This window comes from Rhinolophus hipposideros (genome assembly GCF_964194185.1).
Source record: "Rhinolophus hipposideros genome assembly, chromosome: 7".
Lineage (NCBI taxonomy): Eukaryota > Metazoa > Chordata > Mammalia > Chiroptera > Rhinolophidae > Rhinolophus > Rhinolophus hipposideros.
This window is the reverse complement of record NC_138053.1, coordinates 85,738,717-85,754,814: the sequence shown is the minus strand read 5'-3', so window position 1 is coordinate 85,754,814 and position 16,098 is coordinate 85,738,717. Positions and strand designations below refer to the sequence as shown.

The following is a 16,098-nucleotide window of genomic DNA, read 5'->3' as shown; positions in this document are numbered from 1 at the left end:
AAACAACAGTAACAACACCTTTCATTAATGGTGGTGCTGTAGACTGAACACTTGTGTCCTTCAAAATCCATATGTTGCAGTCCTAAACCCCATGTGATGGCATTCAGAAGGAGGCCCTTTGGGGGGTGAACATGTCATGAAAGTAGAGTCTGCAAGAATAGGATTAGTGCTCTTATAAAGGAGATCCCAGAGATCTCTCTCTCCCCTTCCACCATGTGAGGGCAGCAAGAAGAATCAGGTGTAGCCCTTACTAGACACTGAATCTGCTAGCACCTTGATTTTGGACTTCCTAGCCTTTAGAACTGTTAGAAATAACATACATAGAAGTGATTTTCAATTCTTATAAATGAACATAATGCTTATACTTTGTAAACATCATCTAAAATGTCCTTCTCTCTATCTCTCACTTTCTCCCCATCTTTACCTTTATCTGAATGTGCATACGTATATGTTTATGTTTCTATTTCTAGTTTATACTTCAAATGACTTACACCGCTGGGAACTTACAAATTTCAATTTACTGTAATTAACCTTACTAACAAACACATAGACACCTAAGTAGACACTTGTTTGCACATATGATCTCACATACATGCACTTCCACTCTTTCGCCTTGATTTGTAAATGGCCAGACACTTAAGAATATAAACTGTAAAGTATATGAATACTAGATGCAAAAAAAAAGCAGCAGGTAGAAGTAAGTTTTACCTTGTTTGTTCCCGACTATCATTGAGATGGATTTTCAAAAACAATCAGGTTAGAACTCTGATTTAAATTCATCAAGTGCAATTGAAACCACAAAATTACAGTCACACACAAACCAGAACAAAATAAGCACTGTAGACATTTCGGTTCAGTCCTAAAATGCAACTACATTTCTATCATCATAAAAAAAATATATAAGATGATTTGAATCTTTTTCCTTTAAAAAAGTGTATGTGTGTTTTCATGTTAATGTATGCTGATGTGTGCTTATAACACACAAAATTCATATAAGAAATCTGGAGTAATGTGTGTGTGTGTATGTGTGTGTGTGTGTGTGTATACTTATATCTAATATACAGATAATTTACAAATGTATAGCAAATGTGTACTGTGTACTAGGTATTAGTCTTATCTTCTGAGATCTATCAGCACACAAGATGTAAAGATCCTTGTTCTCCAAGCATTTACATCCCAGGAAGAAGAAGTAGAAATAAATAATAAGCATAATATGGAAAAAGAAATGTAAAACAGGATAAAGGGGATTGCATTGCCTGTGGGATTTTTGTGCAATTTGCCCTATTAAATACAGTGTTGAGGACAGACCTCATAGACAAGGGAGAACTTGAACAAAGATACTTGAAGGCAGCTAGCCAATTAAGTGTTTGGTAAACAGTATTCTAGTCAGAGAGAATGGCTAGCACAGCTTGGGAGTAAGCTTCCTTAAGTTCTAGGAGAAGCAAGAAGTTATGAGAGCAGAATGAGTGTGAAGGGGAATAGATTAGAAATAAAATGAGGGGGCACAGATCATACAGACCCTCAGCATTTCTTCAGATGTAAATGAGGACCCATTTGTTGGTTTTGAAAAGGGAGGTTCCATAATCTAACATGTTTTCCAAGAATGATCCCTGCCGGTGAGGGTAATTTCTGTGGGGCTAGAAGAAAGTAGACGAGTTGGGAGGCTAATGCAGTAATCCAGGTAAGCAACTATTACTACTAGACTCATGGGAAAAACAGTGAAAATGCTGAGATGTGGTAAGATTCGACATATATTTTGGAAGCAGAGCCAACAGGGTTTCCTGGCAGATTTAATCTGCAGTGTGAGAGATATAGAGGATGTAAGAGAGTTGGAGAATATTTGCTTGAGTCATTAAAATGATGGAATTTATGAACAGACATGGTAAAATCTGAAAATAGAATATATTTCTGAGGGATGACCAAGAGTTCATTTTGGACATGTGAATTTCAGGTATCTATTAGGTATTCAAGTGTGTCACATGCCAAGAAAGAAGTTGGGTATAGGAGATTAGATTTGGGAAAATCTGAGCTGGATATATATATTTGGGAGTTTTCAACATATGGTGTTTAAAACTATAAACTTGTATTACATCATTAAATCTGTGGGTGTAAACAGAAAGGGGGGAAAAAACAAAGCTGCTTCAATATTAAGACAAGAAAACAAGAAACCAGCAAATAAACCTGAGACGAGATTGCTAGTGAGGTAAAAGTAAAACCAAAGCTGTGTACACATCTGAGAATCCAAGTAGAAAAAAAAATGTGTTAAGGAGAAAGAAATTAACTGGATAAAATATTTTTTAAAATAAATTGAAGACAGAGAATAGTCTTCTACAGTCACATGCATTTGTTAGTTGGAGGAAAGTTTCTGGAAGAATACATAGGAAACTGCTGGTGTGAGCAGATACCTCTGGGAAGTGGGAAAACAAGTAAATAGGAAGGGATATGAAGATTTCAGTTTAACACATTCAATAATAATGGATTTTCTTTGCCATAAGCATGCATTATACTTTTAATAAAATATGAAAATATACTTAAACAAGAAAAATAATCATCATGTAGGTGACAAAATGCATCAGATGACAACTAATGAAAACAGGTTATATTTGAAAAGGAAAAAAAAGAAAAGAAGAAGATCCTGTAAATAGCATCCATGGAACTGTAATGGAATTCCAAACTCTGTTAGTCATTACACAGATTAAACATTTCCTCCAGATGACTTCTTTTAAAATGTAAACATGTCACCTGAAATGGATCACAAAAGTATTTTAAATGGCAGATGGCTAACATTATTACATGTACAAAGGCCGCTAAGAAAACGCTGTAAGCAACATAAGGGAAAAATGAACTTTCTGTTGACTCTGTGAACCTAGATATAAAAGGTAGGTTGTAGAGCTCAGGTGGTAGGGGGGAGCTGTACGATCCAATCAGGATGTCCATAAAAGACATGGCCCATAAGAGTTTTTCAAAAGGGAATACTGAAATGCCATTGGCCATTAGGGAAGCTGAGAATAGTCAGAGACCAGAACTACAGTAAAGTAAATCACCTGGAATACAAGTATTAACCAATGAGCCATTGACTTTGCAGTCAATGTACATGGTAAGTCAGGAATAAGGCAAAATATTTCTTCAGTAGTAAGGGACAAGTTTGCCTCGAACTAAAGATGAAAGTCCATAATAAATTGGAAAGTGTTAAACTACCTGGATTTTTTAGCATGGGGCCAGAGATAAAGTTGGAAATCTTTTAAGATAAATACAGGATAAGGAATCAAGACTATAAGAGCTCTTGATAGTTTTGTAATTAGTCATCAAAAATATTCAAACTGATTTCTGTCATGATAAAATCTCTTAGTAACAAGCCAAAGGAAAAGTAAGGAAATGCTTTCCTACATTTTGTATCTATTGTTACTTTCCTTTAATTTCTATCAGAGAAAGACAGGTACATGCTTTGTTTACTTTTATACAGAGAGTTTTGGCTCTACCTTTTCAGCTTAAAGTTATCTCCTTACTTTCATGCCATTTGAAACTTTCTTTGGCATTAAAGAATGGAAGAGTAAATGCATTTACAAAAATTGGTTAAGTAACCATTAATGAAAATATGTTGGCTCTGTGTTAAAGTTATTAATCACAGCTTTGTGACTGGGAAGCAAAATATAATAATTATTTGGGGTAATTCTCTCTGAATCCACAATACCGGGGATTTTTTTTCTCAAGTCTATTGTAAAAACATTCATAATTTACCAGTTTTCCATGGTGACATGGACTAATGGACCATCTTTAAATAAATTCACTTAGAGATTCAGAATATGGCACAATGCTCTCTTTTTCTGTAGTGCTGTAAAATTAGCATTGAACACAGAAAAATTCACCATTCTTCACCTCCCTCATGGTTGTCACCTCTACACTGTAAATCACTAAGGAAGAATAAATGAAGTTGTTTAACTCTAGTCATTCATATTTCATAGCTTTCTCTATAGTGTAGAAGTATTTCATTTTTAGGAAGGATTAATGCCAAAAGTGTTTATTGCCCTGTATCAGAAACGTTTAGCTAGCTTAGGGATACTACTGAAGAATTTGCTGTTAATGTGTGTGTGTGTGTGTGTGTGTGTGTGCATGCACACCCATGGCAATACACATGAAATGTGACGGTATCACAAAAATGCTTTGAAAAGCATTTAAAATGTATTTCCAGTGTATTGTCCTTAATTTTCAAGATTTCTTAGCACAGACATATGCCTCTAAAGGGACTATAGATTTAATGAGAAAACAAAACATGTAAAGGAAGTACGTAAAGGAAGTAATCACCACATTGGAATCATAAAATAGATTTTTGTCTTCTTGATACGACATCTATAACTGATGTAACATTGTTCAAAATTGTGGACTGATTCAGTGTTCACCGGTCTTGGCTGTGTGTGTGCATGTTTGTGTGTGGTTTCTGTCTAAATGCATAAAGGAATAAGGGCAGATGTTAAATTGAAATATAATTTTGAGTGTGCTGAATTATGCAAAAGTGTCAATGGATTTTCTATCTTTCATCAAGAAAAAGAGAGTCAGTCTGCCTTTCTGTTCTTTAAGATACCCAGATGAACATAAGCAGCAGGTATTCTCATGAGGAAATTTACCCTTAGCTGAAATTTCATATTCTTGGAAAAATAATTATTTTCATGCAGTTATCAGGCATCAAGCTTAATGAACTTGTCCACTAAGATGTCTTGTAATGACTTGGAAATCTACAGGAAAAAGGGAAGGGGCCTGACTCATTATTTGGATGGGATAACATGACTCCCATGAATGTTAGGGGATAATGGCCAACTTAGCTCACTGCAAATCAAACAGCGCCATGATCCATCATTAACCTAAGTGAGCCGTCGCTTTATTGAAGTAAGCCCTCCAAATGAATAGGTCATAGCCTGTTTAAAAGCTCAGAGATCTGTTAGTGTCCCAAGGACTTGGAGTCTATTAGATCAAACAGCCTGAGCAGTTATAAAATTGCAGGCACTTTGGATAGCTAAGCTGCTTTAGTGTGTATATAAATATTTTAAAGAATATTCTTTGAAACTTGGTTTAAACATGGCACACTGCATTTGTGACATTATTCTGCATAAATGTGCATATGTGTCAAGTTGAAAGGAAAAGACTCTGTAGAGAAATACTGAACCAGAGGAAATAAGTTTCCACTCTACACTGACTTTCATAATGCAATTAACTCCATTAGAGAGTGGAATTTTGAATACTGTTCAAATTAAGGCAGTGCAGTTAGCAGCAACAGCAATTCAGGAAGAATTAGCAATGCCCCTCTGAAGAGAGCTACTGAATTAAACCTTGGAGGGTTTTTAAGATTAAGCCATTTAATTGTTACTTTAGGAGCTCTGGACATTGCACAGAAAGGAGTCCAGGTGTTAATAGTGATTCTCTTCTGTTCTCTTCAGATAACAAAACTGATTCTCAGAGCCAATTAAGACAAATCTTTAAAGACCTTCTTCCCCCTTTTCAGTGTATCCTGAGAGGCTTATTTTAATTGTCGACCATGAGGAAATTGGGACATTATACGTGGTGAGATAGTACTGAATTTTGAGTTTAACAGGTAACTAGCACTCATCTAAATTATTCTGTCTTAACTTTAATTCCATTTTTTTGTAGGCTGACACATTGTATTCTTTGTATTCCCTTAATTATTTTAACAGGAGAATACTGTTTCAGTACCAAATACTAATATAAATGGCATGACTAATTAATGATTATTACATTTAGGGCCAAGTTATATGCATGAGTATATTACCATAAAAAGTCATATAATTCACGAGTATGTCTTACACTCCTCCCTAAAGATAACTGTTCTTAACATATCATGTAAATTGTTCAAACTCCTTTTACATGCATCTGTATATTTAAGAGAGTACATGCCCATTCCATTCTTTCATTCATTCATTTATTCATTCACCAAACAAACACTCGTCGAGCAGTCGAGGACTGCTATACCCCAGTGTATGCAGTGTATGTTGGAAGACAGACAATATAATGCAGCGTCACATGAGCTAAAGCAGGTTGCATTAGGAGAAAATGAAACATGGACAAAGGTCAAGATAATTCTTCTGGGCAAGGATGTGCTACTCACATCCTTTTCTAACTACATACAGTAGTTAGAAAATATAGCTCTGAATTAATAATATTTAAACCAAGAAGTACCGGGGGGAGGTGAGTGAGTGTTAAGTCCCTGTGGCAGGAACAAACTTGGCATATTGAGAAAAAAAATGTACGGATTAGTCCAGATACTGACTTCAAACCATGAAAAGTACTGGAAGATCTGCATCTGGATGAAATGCAATGAACTGGGGGAGGGGTAGATAAAAGTAGAAGAAAGACCAGTTTGTAGACTAACAATAGTGGTTGGATCAAAGGTACCTATGGTGGTGAGAAGTGATTGGATTAAAGATGTATTTAGACAATAAAGCCACGAAGCCAATAGATTCAATACTGATTGTGGGGAGAAGGGAAGAAAGTAAGGCCTCAGAGCTTGTTCTAAATTTTTAAGAAGTTAAACGATTACATAATTTACTGAATACAAAAGATTAGGAAAATGATATTTAGGTTGTGGGGAGGAAGGGCAGAAACCAAGAGCGTGGTTCCGACCAAATGGTGTTTAAAATGATTATTACATCTTGCTATGAACTGAATGGTGCCAAAATTCAGAGGCCACGTATGTTGAAGTACTTATACTAAATGTGAAGGCATTTGGAGATGGGGTCTTTAGAAGGTAATCATGTTAGATGAGGTCATGAGGATGGGGCTCTTATGAGGACATCTGTGCTCTTATGAGAAGAGACAGCAGAGAGCTCACTCAGTCTCCCTCTGTGCATGAGTACCAAGAGGAAGGCGTATGACCACACAGGGAAAAAAAAACAATTGATGACAAGCCAGGAAGAACGTTCTCCCCAGGAGCCACGTCAGCTGGCACCTACATCTTGGATTTCCCACCTCCAGAATTCTGAGAAAATAAATATGTGGTTCGAGCCACTCAGTCTTGTTCTAGCAACTTGGGCAGACTAATACAGGTGTGCAAGTGGAGACACTAAGGAAGCATTCTAATATTGGAGTCTGATGTTCAGCTCAGGGATCGGAGACAAAGGTACAGGTTTGGAAAGAGAGATTCAGATGGCATTTAATCCCCTGGTACTGAACGGGAATACCTCTTCAGAAACTTCTAGATTGAGAGGTGAGTAGGGACTAGGAAGGGGTCCCAGGATACCCTGTTTCTATTTATAGATCTAAACTCAGAGAGCTCAGCAAAGGAGAATGAGAATCAGCAGTCAGTGAGAGAAGAATAAAACCAGAAGATACTGACAAGCACAAGAAAAAACATGTTTCTGCAGAAAATAACCCAATGTTGAAATTGCTGGATTTTGAATTTTGATGGATATTACCAAATTCCCCTCCAAAACGATTCTACACATGCAACCCACACAAAACCCTATGATATGGGCCTGTGCTTTTGTAGTGTGATTGTGTATTTTGACTGAAATTTTTATTTTTAAAAAGTAACACGTGTTTGACAATATTGCTATTTGGAGTATGGGTAAACTACAGGAAGGGGGCAGATCACACACCATATATTTTCATCTATACCCATGTTTTTCTCACCACTGGTGTTATATAATCATAAGCATATAAAATCCATTGTTAAATAAACATGTGAAATACTGAGATTTTAGTGTATTTTGGACTAATATCTTTTTAATACTGCTGTTAAAATTTATATTATGTGTATTTAGTATTTATAGGAATGTGCTGTGCATGTTACATTATTTCACTCAACTCTAATTCTGGTTGCAACAATTCCCATTCTAGTTCATATTGGACTTCTTTCTATTCTAGGATCTTATGATTTTATAATAGTGACCTTTTTCTAGTAGGCAATTTAGCACAGATATTGGACACTGATTAAGATAACTTTATGTCTCACCAGTGACCATCCTCTACTTCAGAAAATTATTTGGGGCTTCCCATTCTTGCCTAAGTAAATACATATAACATAAAACTTTACCAAGAGCTTACTTTTTTTTTTTTTAATTTTTACTCACTATCCTACTGTTAATAATAAATAAAAGCCTTGTTTTTAAGTCTGCCAGAAATCAACCCTTAGAATAATGGCTCAATTTCATGGAAATAAATATTGACTCATAAAGTTGTAGGAGTATATTTTGGATATATTGAGATTTGCTTGTTACTTCAAATAGTCCCCTGTTCTCTCCTCAGAGATAGTTTTAATTGAATCATAACATTTATTGCTAATGATAGCACCCCAGCATTTTTTTTTCATGGACAGAGTCCATTAATATTAATTTCCTCTAATTCTCAACAATTTTCAGGCATTTGGATCTCTTTCAATTATACATTAAAGTATTACTTTGAATAAATTAACTAACATCACATTTTGGTTGATTATTTTCTAACAATCTTTTTGGCATTTAAGATATTTTAGTAAATGTTGCAATGTCAGCTAAGATTATTTGATATTTGGCTTTTGACTATTGCACTTGCATTATTAAAAATAATGACACCTCTTAATTGTATCTTCCACCTCTGCCCTGGATAAATTTTCATCTTATCTTTGTTGGTCAGCAAACTCAGGAGCTACCCTAGTAAAATCTGAAACTGGCCACTGTCCACAGAAGGCAAGGAGAGAACGAAGAAAGAGGCAGGCCACTCCAACCTGTCTTGGGCAGCTGCAAATGAGTAGATATTGACATCCACCCAGATTTTAAAAGTTTACAGAAAGGCCTTAATGGGGTTCAGTCACATATGCAGTCTAAATGGTCTCTACAATGCATTACTCCCTCAAGGCTGTGTACTTGAAACAGCTTCTAGTGTGGGAATGGTGAAAGAAACATACATTCCAAGGACAGGGGGAGGGGAGAGGAACCTTCAATTGCACAGGACCTGCTCGAGGGTCAACCAGCAGTCAAACCCTCTTGATGACCTCCTTCAACACTTTAAGATCTTTATTATCATTAAGTTTCCTTTCACTTTCTAATGATTTCCATCTCTTTTATTCACATGCTCAAGTCTTAAAAAAAAAAAAAAAAAAAAAAAAAAAAAAGAAAGAAAGAAAGAAAAAGAAAAGAAAAGAAAAAGAAAATCCCACAAACTTCCATGGACTCTATACTAGCTCTCTAGCTCCATCCTATTATCCTCTTTACTTGACTCTAAATCTTTTGAAATGTGGTGGTGAAAGTTGCATCATAATCTAAACTTCACTGATTCTTAAAACTATCAGAAATGTCCTTTTTTTTTTTTTAGAAATGTCTTTTTCTGTCTATTGAAAACATTCTTGCCAAAAGTAATTTCTTGTTTTTTTTTGTTTTTTTTTGTTTTTTTTGATAAGTGACCTGAGGACCACTTTCACCCTGACATGACAAGTAAATTCCAGCACATAACAAATCCTGACCAACCCATGTTTCATCTAACCCAGTCAGCCAGCTCTGGCTGCATTTAATCTCTGTAAATCTAGCTTGCTATAGTCATGAAATGAGAAAGGAGAAAGACTGACCATCAGTGAGTGCTCTCTATAGGGTAATATTATACTAAATCAAAAGAAGAAACCAAGGACCAAAAAGTTAAGTAATTTGTCCCAAAATGCCCATAGAATAATTCTCAGCCTTTGTATTCAAACCATTGTCTGACTCCCAAGTTTTGATTTTCCCACATCATAATGCAGACAATGAATTAGGACTCTCATCTTTGTATGGACAGACACGTGTTTTCTATGTTATAATAATTTTCCAACAAATAGGCATTCGAGAACCCATTGATTATATGGCATACTTAAGGTGTAATCAATCATGTTTGTAATTAAAGTCCTACTTTGTGGGTAAGTCTATATTCGTAACCTATGTCCTAATGTTTAAGTACTTCTTTTGTACTCGGAACTAAGTATCATCATGCAGCCACTTGAATATATTGATGTAGGAGTTTATATGTAAGTCCTGAATTTCTCTAATGAGTATCAGTGCACAAATTAAAACCTCACCTTCTCTCACATGAATCTTCATATATATATATATATATATATATATATATGCATATTTTATAAATAAGTTTACATTTTCTTGACACATCCCTTATATTCAAGGTAATATAAATCCATTTTATAGCATAATGACTTAGATATTCACAGAGCAAATGTTATGAAAGAAAATCATAACCCTTTAGTGAAAAAGATGACTAAAGCATACTGAAGATTTAATTTATCCCTTAGAACCATGAACTGCAATATGATAGAGTGATACAAACCTGAATGAAGCTAAATTTATAAAAATAGTAAACATGGGCCATGTTTTCAATAGCTTAACAGATGCTTATTAAATTGTTAATTAATAACTGAATAAATGAATTCTTAGTATATTTATCCATGATCTCACAAAAGATAGAATAACATTATATGATGTTCATCTGTTATTCGATTTTTCAATAGTTATAACTTTATCTTAGTCTTTTCCAAAAATTTTACATACTCCATATCATTAGTTATTATGTGATGCTTTAAAATTACTGAGAAACCACTATTGATATTCAACACAGGCACATTATTCAAATTCACACAAGCATGCATGCACATAAAATATTTTTTCTCGAAGTTTGGTGATGATGTATCACCCTTTTAGCATAGTAATTCAGAAAAAAATGCTATTGCCTCAAAGACAAAAATTAAAATGCTTTTAAAATCTATAAGAGTGCAACTTGTTCATTATCATGTATTAGTAAAGGTAATGGTAAGTTCCCAGTAAAAATCATAAATTTTTATTCCTTGAATGATTGCATGTATTTTATTTTTCTTGATATAAATTGAGCCTATTCATAAAAATCAAAATCAATATTTGTTAAATAGGAAAGGTGAAATAATGTCCACCTACAGTTTAATGTAAATAAAATTATGAATTGGAGCCACCTAAGCAAAATATTTATTGATGTAGTAACAGTGACATGGTAATGCAGGACATAATTACTTTAAAAACAGCTATAATTTGTTAAAAGACTAAAAAAAATATCTTACCTTAAATAAGACATCTGTAATCGCACTTTTCCTCTGAAAGTCTGAAGACATTTACAACAGAGTCTACTAGTAGGTCATTTTTGTACAGAGGTCCTTAGATTTGATAATTTTACATGAAAACTTGTCTCACTTCTGAAGAGAACAATCTGCCTATGCATCTCCCTACCATCATTTTTAGATAGATTTAATGGTATGATGTCTAAACAGCATAGGAGTGAAAACACAGTAATAGTTCACAGTTGATGTAAGAACAGTTTAAGCGGATGATTTCCAGTTCTATTTCATTAGCCAGAGTGATTTGATGTGAATCACAGTGCATTTTTAAAAGGTAGAAGTGACATATTCTTATCAACTCCTCAATGATGCATGATTGATTTCATCCAATATCACAGACGATTACATTAAATACATTCTGCCAAAATACCAGATGCAAAAGATGCTCAATCTAAGGAAATCAGTTTTGTGCTCTATCCTTAAAGGATAGGTGCAGTCATATTGAGGTGTAAGAATGTCAGGTGAAGCATTACAGGGATTTCTTTTTCCATAAACTATGTAAGCACTATTTTTTCCTGTGATAAGAACATGGTATGTATCACCCCACACAGGGAGCAAATGACATGCTCTCTCCCATCATAATTCAGCTCTCTTTTTTTGTGAGAATTATCTAAAATGATCACATCACTTAGCAGATCAGCGGAATGAACGAGGTCCAGTAGGAAAACAGGATTCTTGGCTTGAAAACTTCCCTCTACTGCTTGAAAATGGTACACAACAGTAGAAGTTAAGAATCCAGCAACTGGAGATTTGCTGAGAACAATAGAAAACAAAATGAGATTTTCTTTTTTTCTTCTTTATGGGACTGAGGCTTAACACTGGTAGGATTAAACTTGGAAGTTAGCCTTCACAGTAAGAGCTATTAATACTGTAAGGGGGAAATATATCTTGGAATTTGATTTTGAAGTTAATGTGAAACCTGTTTTCATTCCAATAGTTTCTGTAGCAGGTGGAGGAACAATCACTAGATCTTGTTATTGAACATGCTGATGTGCCCTTTAGTTAAATTAGTTAAGCAGGAAGCTCCTACTTTGTTCGTAGTTATGCTCTTAAGCTTTCCAAAACAATTTGTCAATCACCTGCTGATGGCTTAGGAAGAGTAATTATCTGCCTCTCAATTCTGAAGAGACATTCTACTGAAATCATGGAAATATTTATAATACAAACCAATTCGGTTAAATTCCTTTCTAGAAATAATAACAAAAACATATGAAGTAAAATGATTCTCAAATCATTTAAGATAGTATTTTAATGAATAAATGATGCTAGTGAATGATGAGGTTCAATATTTCTGGACAGCTGTGTGTCTGGATACTATTTTATAAATCTTGAAACTAATCAGGTGTGCTGAAAAGATTAAGTAAACTAAAACCTCCTTGGCATGGTTGGATTTTTATGTTTTGGTTATGTATAGTGTAATTTAAAACTGTAAACGCATTTTCAGAACCTACTCTATTTAATTTTCCCCCCCTACAGTCTGTATGTAAGGTAATTTTCTAGCTGAGCAGTTTTTGAATGAGCCTCAAAATACCTGGTGATAAATTGAGACTCATGAAATGGTCACAGAATCTGCTGAAAAGTATGTCAGTCCCTTCTCCACAAAAGACAAGAGAAATACATCTATGAGATACATTAAGCTCCCTGAACTACAGAGGTTCTGAAGTCACTGATTCCGATATAGAAATAAACAACGTTTTAAAAGAAGAAGACATAACATGCTGAAAGTCTCTTTGAAAAATGACTTGTTACTATGTTCTATATTGCACACATTTCTTACTTTTTAAATATGCCACAGAATGATTAACACTCTTAAGATAATTTTGAAATTCATATGGTATAACCCACAGCAACTCTGGTAATCTGTGTCTCTTCCACTTGTCCCAAATTAGTTTTGTGGTAGGAAACTCAGAGCGCTGTATACTGAAAGACTAGCTATTAAAGCATTTAAATTGTTTACCAGTTGTGTTTTTTTTCATGAAGAGTGAAGTTTTAAAACGTACATGTCTTAATAAAAAGCAGCGGAGAAGAGGCTGAGGGTCTTGCATTTTAACAAAAATCAGCAGAGACAGGTATTTACAGAAGCCGTTTGAAAATAGAGCACTACATGTTATGTCCTAAAAATGGATATCACTAAAGCCATTTATAAAATAACTAGTTGGACCCCAAGCACGCCTAATTACTTTCATTTGAAAATCTAGCCATGCTAAGGAAGCTGCATTGGTGATTAAAGCCTTTCTTTCCCTCCCCTTTTAATTTACCCTCTCGCTCTGAACTAGAGACTTGTTTAGTTAGAACTTAACGGAAGTTTCCCAAAGCAAAACCACGCACTGGTTCCTAATTCAGATGCCAGATCCGTATGCAGCCTCATTCCGCTTCTGACTACGCCAGGAAACACTTTATCAATCATGTATGAATTTCGGTGCGTGTACCCTGCAGCGATCACACACGGTGCAATCCCAATCACATAAAGAAGCCTTCCTTACCTGATGGCACAGGCGGCAGCGGCGGGAGCAGCAGCAGCAGCAGCAGCAGCAGCAGCAGCAGCAGCAGCAGGATCCAACAACCCAGCCTTGCACTGAAGGTGAGACCCTTCTCTCTCGTTCTCTCTCGCGCGCTCTCTCCGGTTTTTTTTGTTTTTTTTTTCTGCCCCCTCTCTTTTAAATCACTGTAGCAACACACTGTCTTGCATGTTGTCCCTTATCATTCGCAGAAGGTTCTCCCCGCTGGGCAGCCAGCAGACACCACTTTCTTCCTGGAAGAGGCTGCCTGTCTTCTCAGAACCGCCTGGACCCCTCTCCGTGGCTCCCTGCACATTTACCCTTCAGGTCAATAATGCTCTCGGAGCTGCTCTCGGAGCTGCTGGAGCGCAACTGCAGCGGCGAGCGGCCAGCCAATGGGGGCCCAGGAGTCCCTCCAGTCGTCTCCCCGCCCTCAAAACAAAACACAGCGTGCCTGTGACACATCACGGAGTTGTGAAAAGTCGTAGACTCCCATCTTTGAGATGGGTCTTGTTTGTTCTTGTTTTCCCCCTAGCGTTCATGGTATCACGCTTGGAATGGGTGGAAGAACTCCATACCTATAGTAGAAGGTGAAGAAGGTTCTACTGATAAACTGAGAGCATCTGGGTTCCTTTTCAGCGGAGGCTTTGGTGTTGAAATTCGTGAGGACTTGAAAAATCAGAGAATCATCAGATGGGAAGCAGAGGCTTGGAGTCTAGGCCTCACTCCACGGAGTAGCTTGATTGTTTTATTTTGTGGAACAGGAAAAAAGAAAACAGTCAATTTTACCTGGAAGTTGTCTCACTTTCTAAACGTTATCCGAACAGGAATCAACTGCTAATTGGTAATAATAACCTTATCCAAGCACTTTCTGCTAATTCATTTACCTGTTTCTATGCTGACTGACCTTGATCCAGATTAGGTGAGGAACCAAATAGTGTACAGACTATATTAAATTAATCTTATTCATTTAATTTGGGTATATATTGTGAGAGTTTTGTATTAACATTAATTTCTCTTAGTGCGGGAATTTGTTAGTGATTACTTGCAACTTTATAGAACATTATAGCTATTGTTAATTTTATAATAGAGTGATTCTATTGACAATAATACCATTACCTCCAAAATCACAAACCACAATGTGTGCTTCATCCACGATGATCTTTCTTTATGTAACTGTTGATTCACAACCTTCAAAGTTCCCCTGGGAGAAATTAGAAACTGGTCCCATATATGGAGGGCAAGGGGACACTTAAGAGGCAACTCTCCAGATGGGTAGACAGCAGGTTTAATCATCCATGGAATTTACAACAAACACGGCTAATTTGGGAATCTCTGCACCTGCCCACCACATTTTAAGAGTTTAAATAGGGATCACACTTGTGTTCCGTCACTACACAGTCCTGATGGTGTCAGCAACACCTCACTGCTGCTTTCTTGAAAATGGCTCCCAAGATGAGGCGTGTGGGCAGAATGCACTGTCCAAGCACACAGCAAGGGTGAGGAGCCTCTGATTTTGCGCATGCTGCTCTGGTCCACTAGTGGTCGTGTCCTCTCAGTGACCTCCAGCAATTTCACCGTTGATGTATTGAATAAAAATTTAGTTAAACAACTTCATCAGGAATCATTTATTTTTCTCTCCAAGAATCTAAGTCACTTTATCACTTATGTGTCAAGAATGCAGCAATTATTTGGGATGAGCATTTAATCTAAGTATGTTAAACATCTCTATGTAGATATATATGTATACATACATATATATATATATGTATATATATATAAACTTGGTAGCTTGAACAACTGCACAAATAAGAATGTCTTTTCAATGTCACTGTTGAATAAAGAATAAAATTAATGTGTCTTCCTGCAATCTTTCTGTTCCACTGAAGTAATACAAATGGGTTGATGCATTTGGTGTAGCCAAGCTTTGTGTGTCGTGACAAGTTGAAACAGCTTGGGCACACTTTACTAACAAAACAATTTTTTCACATGTCCATCATGTGATGGAGGCATAGAAGAGTGTAATATGTACAGTGTTGTATGCTGTGTCACTATAGAAAAGGGAATGCTTACCTTATTGTCACTCACTCATGTACCCAATAAAATTTTACTCAGGGCGTTCACTGGCAAGGAGTACTCATCTGGCTTTTGTGAAAGAAAGGAATATGCTAATGAAATGAAAACCATAACCATTGTTTATGTCTGCATTTTATAATAAAGGGCCCTCATTTATTTGAATCCATTTATTGATCACAAATCAGCCATTTATTGATCAGCCTTTGAATACAGAACATGGTTCCATCGGGCAATGGTTTTCAATGTGTGGTCTCCAGACAGAAGCAAAGGCATCACCTGGGAACTTGTTAAAAAGGTAAATGCTCAAGTCCTTCCCCATTTCTACAGAATCAGAAATTCTAAGAGTGATGTCTGGAAATCTGTTTTATTGCTGCTTCAGGTAACTCCAATGCACACTCAAGTTTGAGAGTCATTGCTCTA

General features: G+C 35.9%; 1 protein-coding gene across 5 annotated transcripts in view; it reads right to left on the bottom strand.

Moving 5' to 3' along the window:
- Window positions 1–14,611, bottom strand: part of CDH12 (cadherin 12) — an 880,529-nt gene extending 865,918 nt beyond the window's left edge. For 4 of the 5 annotated variants that reach the window (XM_081053550.1, XM_081053549.1, XM_081053551.1 and 1 more), the window contains exon 1: window positions 13,588–14,611. The gene's annotated coding sequence lies outside the window, so the exon portion shown is untranslated. Of the gene's footprint in view, window positions 1–11,050; window positions 11,155–13,587 lie in introns of those variants that run through there. The other variant, XM_081053552.1, reaches the window with a different exon arrangement.
- Between the last annotated feature and the right edge of the window lie 1,487 nt (window positions 14,612–16,098).